The sequence below is a fragment of the Narcine bancroftii genome, chromosome 5 (assembly GCF_036971445.1).
Source record: "Narcine bancroftii isolate sNarBan1 chromosome 5, sNarBan1.hap1, whole genome shotgun sequence".
NCBI lineage: Eukaryota > Metazoa > Chordata > Chondrichthyes > Torpediniformes > Narcinidae > Narcine > Narcine bancroftii.
The window spans coordinates 167624857-167639296 of record NC_091473.1 but is presented as its reverse complement, the minus strand read 5'-3'; the positions used below and the strand labels follow the sequence as shown (position 1 = coordinate 167639296).

The following is a 14440-nucleotide window of genomic DNA, read 5'->3' as shown; positions in this document are numbered from 1 at the left end:
AATAAATTAGTACCGACATGCATCACAAGTGGAAAAAAATTCAACACCTGATTTGCCCATCTGGGGCTCTGTTGGTACCAGTTTGATTACAATAACAGTAAAAAAAAACCAAAATCTTTGCTTCTGGCCAGAAAGATGCCAAACGGAACTGTTTCCAAGTCTTCAGAATTGGCTGTAGCTGGAGTCGGCGTTGGTGAGGTGCTTCATTTCGGGAAAAATAACCAAAATAGGACATATGCAGTGAAGGAGAGGGCATTGAGGAATGCTGAGGAACAGAGGGATCTTGGAATAATGGTTCAAAGTTCCTTGAAGGTAGTTTCCCATGTAGATAGGGTGGTGAAGAAGGCTTTTGGTGTGCTGGACTTGATAAATCATAGCATAGAATATAGGAGCTGGGAGGTGATGTTGAGACTGTTTAAGACTTTGGTGAGGCCAAGTTTGGAGTATTGTGTGCAGTTCTGGTCTCCAAATTATAGGAAGGATATAAATAAGGTAGAGAGGATGCAAAGAAGGTTTACAAAAATGTTGCCTGGATTGCAGTATCTTGAATACGGAGAAAGATTGAGTAGACAGGGACTTTATTCGTTGGAGCATAGAGGTTGAGAGGGGATTTGATATAGGTATTTAAAATTATGAAGGGAATAGATAGAGTAGATGTGAATAGGTTCTTTCCCCTGAGGGTAGGGGAGATTGGTACAAGGGGGTCATAAGTTAAGGGTTAGGGGGCAAAACTTTAGAAGTAATATAAAAGGATGCTTCTTCACTCAGAGAATGGTGGCTGAGTGGAATGATCTTCCGGAAGAGGTAGATGCGGCAGGGTCAATTCTCTCATTTAAGAGGAGGTTAGATGAGTACATGGATGTGAGGGGGTTTGAGGGTTATGAACAAGGGAGTAAGTAGGTGGAACTTTGTGGATTTGCATGTAAATCGGTGCGGACTTGAAGGGCCGATATGGCCTGTTTCGGTACTGTTAATTTTTATATGGTTATATATATCGTTATCAGGTGCTGTGCCAACTACATCGAAGAAGTCACTTTGGGCTCCCAGGCAAGAGTGGGGGACCATATTCAGGAACCGGCAGCTGCAATGGGGAGTTGTCGGGACTGGCGGCAGTGGAGAGGAGGTGTCAGAATCGGCAGTGGGGGCGGAGAGGTGGTCTTCTTTTGTAAGCAGAGATCAAGTTTTTTTTTGGTAAGTACTAAACACTATTCCGTGTGAATTTTTCACTTGTGGCGTCATGTCAGCACTCAAAAAGCCTGGTGTTGTTTGCTATTGCTGTTTAACCACTGATAGATATTCTGTACAAGGACTGTCTAAAGAAATCTCTTGGTGCCTGCCACATTGACCCCCGCCAGTGGGCTGATATCGCCTCAAACCGTGCATCTTGGCGCCTCACAGTTCAGCGGGCAGCAACCTCCTTTGAAGAAGACCGCAGAGCCCACCTCACTGACAAAAGACAAAGGAGGAAAAACCCAACACCCAACCCCAACCAACCAATTTTCCCTTGCAACCGCTGCAACCGTGTCTGCCTGTCCCGCATCGGACTTGTCAGCCACAAACAAGCCTGCAGCTGACGTGAACATTACCCCTCCATAAATCTTCGTCCACAAAGCCAAGCCAAAGAAGAAGATATGCTGTTGATACTTCTGTGCTGCTTAGTTCCATTGTTCCAAAATCTGAAAAATGTCTGGTACCACACATTTTGGATAAGGGGTACTCAACCTGTAGAGCATGGTGATCACCAAACCAGCTAGATTTTCCCAAAGAGTTCTAATCGTTTCAGTAATTGTTCCAAATATATTACTGAATTAACAAACCAGTGCTGCAGTAGCTTTTGAAAGATAGAATTACTTGCTGAAAAACTGCCATTAAAAAGTATTTCACACCATAATTTCTTCAGAACATGGGCAGAGCTGTGTTGTGCAATTCATTCAATACTGCAATGCAAAATAAATTTAGACACATCTGTTTAAAGAACCTTTGTAATTAAATTATTTCTGAGCTGAGTCATCAAAATGCTACCAATCTAAGCACTAGCCACTTGCTCCATTCAATTAATTCCAGATGACCTTGCTGATGTTCACTCAGACATCCTGTTAGGCTCTTTCTCTGGTAATAAAAACCACAGGATCCTAATAATACACTAATATTGATTTTGTGGTATGTGCCTACGATGCTATCATTAACCAGAGGGGAAAATGTCATTTCCAAGAATGAAAGCACTATGGTAAAAATGATACGACAACATACTATGAAGTAAAAACAGAATCTGAAAAACAGCTTCAACTCATGATATTTATTTTATGAATGAATTCTGGCAAGACATTCAGCAACAAATCAGAATTCTCTCATTATCCTGGAATGCCTTCATTCCACCACTAATGGTTATTTGTTTCACTGACTCTGTAAATCCTGTGCATCTCCTAATAAAGAAATAGCCGAGCTCTTCAAAAACAGAACTTTAAGGAAGGATCTCCACCCTCTCTTATCCCAATTTAACATTTCCATTACCATTTTATGAGTTTCTATTTGTTTTACTTACCATTAGAAGACACCGAAAAATGCAAGACGCCCAGATTATTTGTTTTCCAATTGCTGCACCACCTGCATTTTACCCTCAAGAGTGTAGATAATTGGGAACTACCATGTTTTCTCACTTCTCTGCATCCAAGTACATTAGTTTCCTTGCCTGCGTGTCTCTCTTTTCAACCCACAACAAGCCATACATATAATTATGCAAAAGGAGCACATACGTCCCATCCGAAATATACCAATTGGGATTCCCAAATCACTCAGCAAGACCAGTGTTGCTGGATTGGAGGGTAGCTCCAGCAATCCAGATGATGCAGCAAACAAACACTTCTCCCATCACATCCACTCCACATTTCTTTGTGACTTTACCGGTTGCTGCTAAAGACTTACCATTCTTCAGGGGGCAGGCTGAAGATTTTAAAATCAATCATCGCTAAAATATCATGTGATCAGATTAAGAAAGCTCCCAACAAATCTTAGTGACCCTAGTTCAAAATAAGAGTTTTCAGTCATTTCTGAAACTAGTGCACTATTAGGTATCCAGTACCTTTGGGGTTTGATCGATGCCAGATAAGTGAATTTGCCAGTTTCTTGCGATTGTGTGTTGCTTGATTGGGAAACTAACCAGCATGGAGTGCAAATGTTATACTTCGGTATTTTTTACCTATTTATTTTCTGCAATTTTTTTACTGGTTGCTTGAATTCCAGATAACAGAGATTTTACTGTATTTATAAAATGAGAAACTTACTAATCACACCTACAGCCAAAAATATTGTTTGTGTGGTTGCTTTGAAAAAAATCTGTAACTTGTTCTTCATACATAAAACAAACCTGTTTAGATTTTAGATCAAGTAAAGTTGATTAACTATGTTTTCACAAGTGATGCACAGATCGGTATGAGTTGTTCATTTTGAGGGAATTATTCACTCCATTGGGGACAGCAATGATTATGTTGTTGAGTTTATTGAACATCGTGACTGCAATTTCATGTTCCTTTGATTTAGTTGATAAAAGAGATGGAAGTAACAACCTGATAAACAGGATTAAATTTGTCTTTATGAATGAGAGAGACTTAAAATTAGGAAATACAAACAGATAACACATTTCTTTTTGAATCTTGCAAAATTCTGTTATTAACAGTGAATGATCTCAATTAAAGGAGTTGTTAATTTTGATGGCAACAAGGCAATGTAATTATTTTCATTTATGGCCTATAGTCCAACTCTCTTTCCATAATTAGTGCACACGATTTTATTGGCCAATTTATTAAAAGAATTTAAAGAAACGTTTACTTTAGCAAGACAGGAGATCACGGCAAACATGCAGCATTGCCTGGTAATGCCGATAGTACATTTCCGAGACATTTTTAAAAAAATAACATCTGGATCAATGTTTGTGTTGTTCATTCTAATTAATATTACAATTCAGTTGTTCCTTTGGTATATTAGCAAAATTAGAAAGATTGTGTGAGATGGAAATAGAAAAGGAAGTCTATAAACAAGTCTCACATCACTTATTGACTGGAACATGATATAAAGAGAAAGAAATACAATTTCTAAAACAGACAGATTGTTTACAAGCCTAGAGAAAAGCAATTTTGAGAAATCCAGCTTCAAGTAATTAAACAGATCAGTTAATCAAATAAAACACAGGAAATTTTGTTGAGATCAGCCAGTGAGCAGGGCTTAAACAGAACACTGAGGTACAAAAACTGATTGGAATGGTGTGGCATTGAGAAAGATGAAGCAGATAGTCACAGAAGTTGTAAAACAACAATGACTTCATTAGAAAAAGTAAATTGGCAAGTTTTGCAAGAGTGATCAATTTTTTTTTAAAAAGCAAGAGTTAGTAGAATGAATTTGAGCAATTAATGGACGGCATCTACGATCTGAGAAAGTTTGGAATCTTTGATCAAAGATGCAATATATTCAGTTGATAATTTCAAAACGATCAACCCAATTTCAAAGACGTGACTCAAAACATAACATGGAAAACCAGCAGGAACAGAATAATTAAGCAGAAAAAGAGGCCAATTTAGCTTTTTAAATTCCAATGATTGCTTACAGGACATGTGTGGAAAGGATCAGGAATTACCATGAAGTCCTAATACCTGGCAAATAAAATCCTGCAGCCACTCATCAAATCAGGGTTAGAAATTTTACTCTCAACATTCCATGTATTTTATTTCCAAAACAGGTTAGGAAGATCAAAAAAAATCCAAATGACCCTCCGATCTGTTGAAACTCTCATCTTTTATTAACGAGAAATAGAAATGCTGGAAAAACACAGCAGGTCATAGAGAAACAGGGAACATTTTGCAAAGGTCTCTATATCTTTTTGACAAATGTTGCCTGACCTGGTAAGTTTACAGTATTTCCTTTTTACATTTCAGATTTCTAGCACCTTCAGGTTTTTTTTCAAGTTTTTACACCTTTTATTACTTTTCCCACCACTACAAACTGTTGGAAATAAATTGACTACTGAGCATTTTTAAAATGAGCTGCAAGACAGATTTAAATGCATGAATTGAGTTTGGGAAAATGGTGACATTCCTCCATGCATATTTTCATTCATTTCTGGTAGTGAATCTCATAAAATCATATTCATTGTGTAATAAGGCACAGAAACAGGCATCCAGTCATCTTGTTTACAATGACCTATTTGCCAACATGAGCTAGTCCCTCTTGCCTGCATTTTGTTGATATCCCACTGAACCTTACCTATCCACGTACAGGTTGAACCTCTATTATCTGGCGATCTGTTGTCCGGCAACTCCCATGGTCCAGCATATTTTGAATCTGCCACCGTAAGTACCAACTCCTTACAGACAGTGCAAGACTCAAACCCCAGTCCAAATCGCTGATGCTGTAAAGATTGAATCTGCTGCTATCAGGACTGGGGTTCAAGTCCCACACTCTCTATAAGCAGATGGTACTAACCAGGGCAGATTCAACCTTTTTTTTTATATTCATTATCATGACAATCGGGACCAGAGTTTGAGTCCTGCATTGTCTGTAAGGAGTTTGTTCTTGTGGTGGTACACCACTGGCTTACTGCATGGGGCAACCTCTGTACCTGCAGAAGAGCATGGGGACAAGACAACACCTGGTCGGCTGTCAATCAGCCGACCTGAATTGACTAAGCCCCACCTGGTCGGGTGTCAATCACAGCAAACATCAGCACACTCTCATAGCCAGCTCTGTGGAGTTTTGTGTCAAATAAAGCCTGTTGTACAATCTTTTGGTTTTGTGTGTTTGCTTCTGACCGACAGCGCACCACAGTACTAACGTCCCGATCACTGGTGCTATAAAGGCGTTCCACTAACCACTATGTTAATCGTGCCAGCCAACAGTATTAATTCCTGTTTTAAGCTTTGTTCTATCTTTGAAATGTTTACATAGGAGATTCCCTTAGGGGTCAATTTCTGTTTTCAGAAGACCTTTGACAAGATGCCTTCTGTGTCATAATTTTAACCACCTCTACAACTTCTGGCAGCTTAGGTAATAATGCAGGGGACAGGGATGGGATGACCTATCTGGGCAAGGCAGCAGCCAGACTAATAGCACCATGGTCGGCTCTGACCTTCAAAGGGAAGGCAGAGCGAAAGTCATAGGTGGCTCGATAGGGGAACAAATAGGAGATTCTGCAGTCATAAAAGAGACTCCAGGATAGTGTATTGCCTCGCGGCTACTCGAGTCCATGATGTCTCTGGGTAGGTGCAGAATATTATTAAAGGGGAAGGTGACCAACCAGAGGTCATTGCACATATTCACACCAATGGCATAGGCAGGAGTGGGGTTAGTCAAGGAAGTCGGTCACCTAACTATAGGAAAGATATCAGTAAGATTGAAAGAGTGCAGAGAGGATTTATGAGGATGTTACTGGGATTCCAGGAACTGAGTTACAGTGAAAGGTTAAACAGGCTGGGGTTTATTCCCTGGAGCTTAGAAGAATGAAAGGAGATTTGATAGAAGTAGACAAAAATTTGAGGGGTATAGATATAATAAATGCAAATCGATTTTTTCCACTGAAGTTAGGCAAGATACAAACTCGTAAGTGGTTATATGATTAGAGGACATGGGTTAAGAGTGAAAGCGATGAAGTTTAGGGCACAGAGAGTGGTGGGAGTGTGCAATGAACTGCCAACTGAAGTGGTGAATGCAGGATCAATTTTCACATTTTAAAAAAAACTTAGCCAGGTATATGGATGGGAGGGGTATGGAGAGATATGAACTGGTTCCAGGTAGGCACAGACTAGAAAGGTCAAAAGGCCTGTTTTATATGCTGTAAATGGTCTATGGTTCTAAAGTAAATTTTGGGAGTTAGGAAAGAGACTTAAGAGCAGGACCTGCAAGGTGGTAATCTCTGGATTACACGGTGCCATGAGCAAGGAAAAGTCAGATCAAGAAGACAGTACAGACAAACGTGTGGCTGCAGAAATGGTGCAGGAGGCAAGGTTTCAAGTTCTTGGATCATTGGAATTTTTTTCTGGGGAATGGGTGACCTGTACATATGGGACAGGTTGCACCCAAACTGGGTGGGAACCAATAACCTGGCAGGGAACCAATAACCTGGCAGGGAGATTTGCTCATGTTGGTTTTGTTTTTGGGGGGGTGGGTGATTAAATTAGATTCACATGGGGTGGGGAACCAAAGTGAAGAGGCAGAAGGCATACAGTAGAGACAGCTGGTAGGGAATTTCTGTGAAAGGACAGGCAAAATTGCAGCAATTGGGATTAGTTGCAATGCCACAGGGGCACAGAGTCAAAAAAGCTAAAGGATTTGTATTTAAATGCACCCTGCTTAAGAAATAAAGTGGATGACCTTTTTGTGCAGCTACACATTGGCAGGTGTGATGTTGTGGCCATCACAGAGTCGTGGCTATGGGATGAATGTCATTGGGAGCTTTATGCCCTAGGATACACAGTGTATCGAAAGAATAGGCAGGTAAGCAGAGGGTGTGGTGTGGCTTTGTTGATAAGGAATAACATTAAATAGAAAGAGATGAGAGGATCAGAAGATATAGAATCATTGTGGGTTGAGTTAAGAAATGGCAAGGGTAAAAAGACACTGTTGGCTGTTATATACAGATTTGTCCAGGCTGTGGACAACAAATTACGTCAGCAAATAGAAAAGATGGGTAATGTTACAGTAGTTATGGGGGATTTTAACAGACAAATAGATTGAGAAAATCAGGTTGGGATGGATTTGAAAAGAGGGAATTTGCAGAATGGCTATGAGACGGGTTTTTTAAGAGCAGCTTGTTGATGAGCCCACAAGGGGATTGGCTGTATGGGATTAGGTGTTGTGTAATGCACCAGAAGTGATTAGAGACTCTTAGAGTAAAGGAACCATTAGGGGGCAGTGATCACAATGTTAATGAGTTCAATTTCAGATTTAACAAGGAAAAACTAGTCAGATGTGTCAGTATTTAATTGAAGTAAAGGGAATTACAGTGGCATGAGAGGGGAACTGGCCAAAGTCGATTGGAAGGGGGCACTGGAGGTGAAGACAGCAGAGCAGCATTGGATGGAGTTTCTGCATGAAATGGGGAAGGTACAAGATAAATACACATCAAAAAAAAGGAAATATTTGAATGGAAAAATGTCACAACTGTGGTTGACTAGGGAAATCAAAACCAATGTAAAAGCAAAAGAAAGGGGATACAAGGAAGCAAAAATTAGTGGGAAGATGGAGGACTGGGATATTTTCAAGAACTTACTGAAGGTTAAGTAAAAAAACTCATAAGGAGAGAAAGGATGAAGTATGAAAGTAGACAAGCAAATAATATCAAAAAGGATTCAAAAATCTTCAAGTGTAGAGAGGTAAGAGTAGATATAGGACAACTAGAAAATGATGCAGGAGAAATAAAAATGGAAGACAAGGAAATAGCAGAGGAAATAATTGAGTATTTTGCATTTCTTCCCTGGAAGACATCAACAGTTGAAGGATATCAGGGAAGGGAAGTGAATGCAGTTACTATTTCAAGGGAGAAGGTTCTCAGAATGCAGAATGATCTAAAGGTGGATAAGTCTCCCGGACCAGATGGATTGCACCCTCAGGTTCTGAAAGACATAGTGGTACGGATTTGGAGGGATTGGCAATGATCTTTCAGGAATCAATAGATTCTGGCATGGTCCTGGAGGACTGGAAAATCGCAAATGTCACCCCACTATTCAAGAAGGGGGGTGGGGGAAGGGGGTGGTGGCAGCAGAAAGGAAATTATAGACTGGTTAGCCTGGCATCAGTGGTTAGGAATATGTTGGAGATGATTGTCAAGAATAAGATTATGGAGGCACATGACAAGATAAGCCAAAGCCAGCATGGTTTCCTTAAGGGAGAATCTTGCTTGACAAACCTACTGGAATTCTTTGAAGAAGTGACAGGCAGGTTGGATAGAGATGCAGTGATGTTCTGTATTTGAATTTTCAGACGACCCTTGACAAGATGCTGCACGTGAGGCTTCTTAACAAGATAAGGAACCATGTTATAACAGGAAACATACTAGCATAGGTAGAGCATTGGTTGATTGGCAGAAAACCAAGAGTTGGAATACAGGGTTAATATTCTGGTTGGCTGCCAGTTGCTAGTGGTATTACACAGGGGTCAGTGTTGAGGCCACTTCTTTTTATATTGTACATTAATAATTTAGATTATGGAATGAATGGCTTTGTGGTCAAGTTGGCAGATAATATGAAGGTTGGTGAAGGAGCAGGTAGTGTTGAAGAAAAAAAGTAGGCTGCAGAAGGTCTAAAACAGATTAGAATAATGGGCAGAGAAGTGGTAAATGAAATACAATGTCAGAAAGTGTATGGTTATCCACTTTGGTAGAAAAAAAATACACAGACAGATTATTTTCTAAATGGGAAGAAAACTGAAAAGGGGCCTGGAAGTCTCATGCAGAATAACTTGAAAGGAAACTTCTATGTCGAGCCAGTGGTGAATAAGGCAAATTCAATGCTTGCATTCATTTCAAAAGGAATAGAATACAAGAGCAGGGATGTGATATTTTGGCACTGGTGAGATCTCATTGGAGTATTGTGAGTAGTTCTAGGCTCCTCATTTAGAAAAGATATATGCTGATGTTGGAGAGGGTTCAGAGGAGATTCGCATGAATGATTCCAGGAAAGAAAAAGTTATCATATGAAGAGCGTTTGTACTTGTTGGAACTTAGGAAATTGAGGGGGAATCTCATTCAACATTTTGAATGTTGAAAGGTATGGACAGAGTAGATGTAGAAAAGTTGTTTCCTAAGGTGGGTGAGTCTAGGACAAGAGGCCACAACTTCAGGATTGCTTAGAATAGAAATGTGGAGGAATTTCTTTCACCAGAGGGTGGTAAATCTAAGGAATTTGTTGCCACAGGTGGTTGTGGAGGCCATCATTCAGAGCATTTAAGGCAGAGTTTGAGAGGTTCTTGATTAATAAGGGCATCAAAAGTTACAGGAAGAAAGCCGGGCAGAGGGACTGAGTGGGAAAATTGATCAATTCATGATTAAATGGCAGGGCAAACCCGATGGGCCGAATAACCTCATTCTGCTCCTGTGTCTTATGGTTTTATTCCACGTAACCATCACCTTCTTTCTAAAAAAGTTGTGCCCTGGGTCCCTTCGAAATCATTCCCTCTCACGAAGCTATGTCCTCGAGCTTTAGACTCCCCTACCCTGGGAAGAAAACTATGATTATCCATGACCCCCCCCCCACATGATTTTATTACCTCTATACAATTACCTCTCAGCTTCCTATACTCCAAGGGAAAACATTCCAGCCTATACAGCCTCTTGTATCTCAAGATCTTCAGTCCTGGTAGTATTCTTGTGGATTTTTTTTCTGGACTGTTTCCAGCTTAACAAATCGCAATGCTTACAGCACAGAAGGAATCTATGCAGTTGCTTCTGTTCATTGCTGTGGAAGTGAATGAATGAGTACATGGGCTCTCCGTGGAGCGAGTTGCTTTTTGGAGTTGAGCTTAAGTGTTGTTGAAGTTGCCCTCCTGCAGCAGGTGGAGAGTAATCCATCACTCTCCTGGCTTCAATCTTGTAGATGGAAGGTAGGATTTGGTGACCGAGGGGACAAATTACTTGCCACGAGATTCCTGAACTCTGACCTGTTCTTGCATACACTTTGTGCATATGACACTTCCAGTTCAGTTTCTGGTCAGTGATATCCCTCATACATATTGCTAGTGAAGGATTTGATTATGGTAATACCACTGAATGTCAGTGGAGATAACTGGATATCCTCTTGTTGAATATCTTTGTTACCTGCCACTTGTGCTGCAAGAACATTATTTGCTCCCTGTCAGCCCATGCCTGGATATTGTTCAGATATTGCTGCATTTGGCTATGGACAGTTTCAGTACTGGAGTGTCAAATGGTGCTAAACATTGTGCAATCCTACTTTTAACCTCAGAATTGAAGGGAAGTCATTGATGAAGCAGCTGAAGATGGATGGCTGAAGGACAATACCCTGAAGAATTCCTGCAGAGATGACTTGCGGCTGAGATGATTGCCCTCCAACCATCACACTTTTCTTCTTTCGTGCTAGATGTGATTCCAACCAACAGAGGATTCTCTCCCTGATTTTCCACCCACTCCAGTTCAGCCAGGGCTCCTTAACGCCATCGTCAATCAAATGCTGCCTTGATGTCAAAGGCAGTTACTCTAAATCTAAACGTCTGCCACAAAAGCATCAATTGACTCATTTGTCAACAATTTTTTTTATTAAACTTTTTTCAATGGTTACAATGACATTGCTTTCCTTGGTGCAGAGTTGATCCCAACTCAAATTAGTTGTGGCAGAATACAGAAAAAAACAGAAGAACTGCAGATGCTGGAAACTTGAGCAAACATTGAGAAGTAGAAGGGACAACCATAGAGAGAAAGAGCCAATCAATGTTTCAGGTCCTTTGGAATGCTGACTGTCTATTTATTTCGATAGATGCTGTTTGGCATGTTGAATTCCTTCCTCAGGTGGTGGAGTATATCCCAAAGTTGCCATTAGATGCTAATATTTTGTTCACGTGTGTCACTTGAAAAAATGTTTGATGCAGTTAGGAAGACGCTATCAAGGATTTCCTGGCGACAACCCGCACGTGGCATCTTCCGCTACTCCCGTTGGAAAACAACCACCAGGCTGAGGAACAGCTTCTTCCCGTGGGCAGTGAGCCTACTGCTAAAACAACTGTCCATGACTCTAAGATTTATTAAGAATTTTTATTTTAATATATGCACATATGTACTGAAATTGATTTTGAAAAATACATTCAAAATATACATTTGAAACATTTTCATGATATGAACTGTTAAAATTTGACTGTATTCAAATTTTTTTGGCCAACAAAATGACCATGGAGAACTACATCTTTTGCCCAACAATGGCTCAAACATAGCAGTATTGGCCAAATCCTGAAGGGCAGGACGACCAGACAGAGGCTGGTATTAAAATCAATGTGAGGGATTACTGACATAGCCTCATCCTCATTCTTTCTTCTTGTTGTGACTTATTTCCATGATAAAACTGATAGGGATGAATTCCAGATTGTAGACCAAAACCTCTGCATAATTAAGACACAAATCATCCTGTGTAGTACTTCAGAAGGTTTCACATGAGACATAGCAGTTACTTTAACTGATGGCTGCCATCACGCGTTAAATCTATCACAATTTACAGCCGAGACTATTCTCATTTCCCCTCTCTACATCAGGTCAGGGGACTAATCTATTAATAGATAGTTTAGAATGTCAAGAGAGAGACCACTATACATAAAAATAAGAAACCATCAAGTGAGGCGACGCAACGTGGATGATAAACATCACAATCAATGTGCTGTGGAACAAAACAATTTCACAATCAATGTTACCAACAGTAAGGTGAAGTTTTTGTCTTTCTTGGCCACAAAGTACCTGTAGAGAGGCAGATTATCTCTAACATGCACGCAATTGCATTGCAGTATAGGGTTGCAGTGAAACAAAATATCATGGCACTAAAATGGATAATTAAACAATTCATAGCCATAGGGGGGAAAAAAATGACAAACCCAGTGAGAGAACAAACATGAAGAATATAAAAATATATATTTTGTTCTCAACTGCCAAGTCCCTGTGCCCACGCGTTTATGAAGCCAACTTTCAGCTATTGTAAATAATTTTATAGGATAAAATCAACAAATGCCAAATGCACTAGAAAGAACCACGTCAATGAGTTCAAACAACTGTGCTACAGAATCAGACGTTCCTCCAGCCCACCTGTTGACATGCACCTACAACTTAGACACGTGCCCAAAAAATTGGAAAATTGACAAGAGAGGCAAGGTCCACAAAAAGAACATGTGCACTTAATTACTGGTAACCATCCATCAAATCATACCATGAAGAAGGACTCAAGCCCAAAACATTGGCCATGTATTTTTATCTTTGCTATATAAAAGACACTGTTTGACCAGTTGAGTTTCTCCAGCATTGTCTTTTAATTTAACCACAGTATCTGCAAATCTTTGTGTTTTACTGCCCATCCTGCCCATGATGCATAAAAACAAGCTACCAGGGTAACAGTCCAATGGAAAATTAACAAGGTGGTGGATATAGAGCTGGAAACAGGTAAGAACATTAAGTTCTGTACTCTTAAAAGGGAAGAGAAAAGGAAAAATACGCAAAGTTGCAACGATAAAAAATGATGGTAATCGATGGCAGGTACTAAAGAGAGTCAGGTTCTAATTACACACAGTCAACTCTGCTGGGCATGCCACACCATCTTCATGCCCAAAGCAGTCACTCTTTTCTGAGCTACTTCCCAAGGGATCAGAAGGTCCAAGGGAATTCTTGATAATACTGTAAAAAGGCAAAATCCTCGTTAATTCCTGAGAATCCTTGTGTCATGGCTGCCCAAGCAGTGAAGGAGCATTTTAATTGTATTGAGGATCTCTTCAAAACAAAGAGTAATTCACCTGGTCTCGCAGCGTTCATAGTTGGTAAAGATATATTATCGACATTTCAGGCCTGAGCCCTTCCTCAAGGTATAAGTGAGGAAAAAAAAACAGGCGTCTGAATTAAAGGCTGGGGAAAAAAGGGGGAAGAATGGGAGGGGGGAGAGGTCCAGACCAACTGTCAAAAGGAGCTAAATGGATAAGAGAAAAGGTGATAATTGATTTTGGCTCTGTGAAAGGAAACAGAGGGCAAAGGGGGGAGAGAGAGAGAGAAAGGAAAGGAGACAAGGGGAAGATGATGGAAGTGGGGGGGAGGTTCTATTGGAAAACAGAGAAGTCGATGTTAATGCCATCCGGTTGGAGGGCACCCAAACAGAAGATGAGGTGGTGTTCCTCCAATTTGTGGGTAGTCCTCAGCCTTGAGGAAGGGCTCAAGCCCAAAACGTCAGTAATATATCTTTACCTCCTATGGACGCTGCGAGACCAGCTGAGTTCCTCCAGCATTTTTATACTTTGACTACAATCACAGCATCTGCAGACTTGTGTGTGTCACCGTACTGAGAATCTCAACCCCCTCCATTAAAACCACGTGTAAATGGTGGAAGGAGTTACCAACTCTCAAGCTACCCATCTGCTCACTTCACCACCTCCTGCTCACCTATGAAAAAAATCTGCAGGTCAGGCATTGGGTACCATCATGTACCTTCAGAACTAACCGAACGTGAAGCTGGTCATCCTTGATCTGAAGGAAGTGGTTATGGCAGTGCTAAAGAGAAGATTCATTCAAGAAGAATGTGGATAGCTGCAGTTGTGGAGAATAAGGAATGGCATTGCACATTTAGGAACATTTGAAATGGCGTTGCGCTTTCAGGCAGAGTGCAACTTAATGCGCATTTACATCATGCACCACTTAGTGAAAACACTGAAGTTGCACTATTACATACATTCCAAATTGCTCTCAATCACCTTCCCTTGATACTGTCCC

At 40.5% G+C, this 14440-nt stretch overlaps 1 protein-coding gene across 6 annotated transcripts in view; it reads right to left on the bottom strand.

The window, feature by feature from the left end:
• The window catches only part of LOC138764158 (ERC protein 2), an 871420-nt gene that overhangs the window by 834507 nt on the left and 22473 nt on the right, over positions 1 to 14440 (bottom strand). The gene's annotated exons all lie outside the window — the stretch shown is intronic.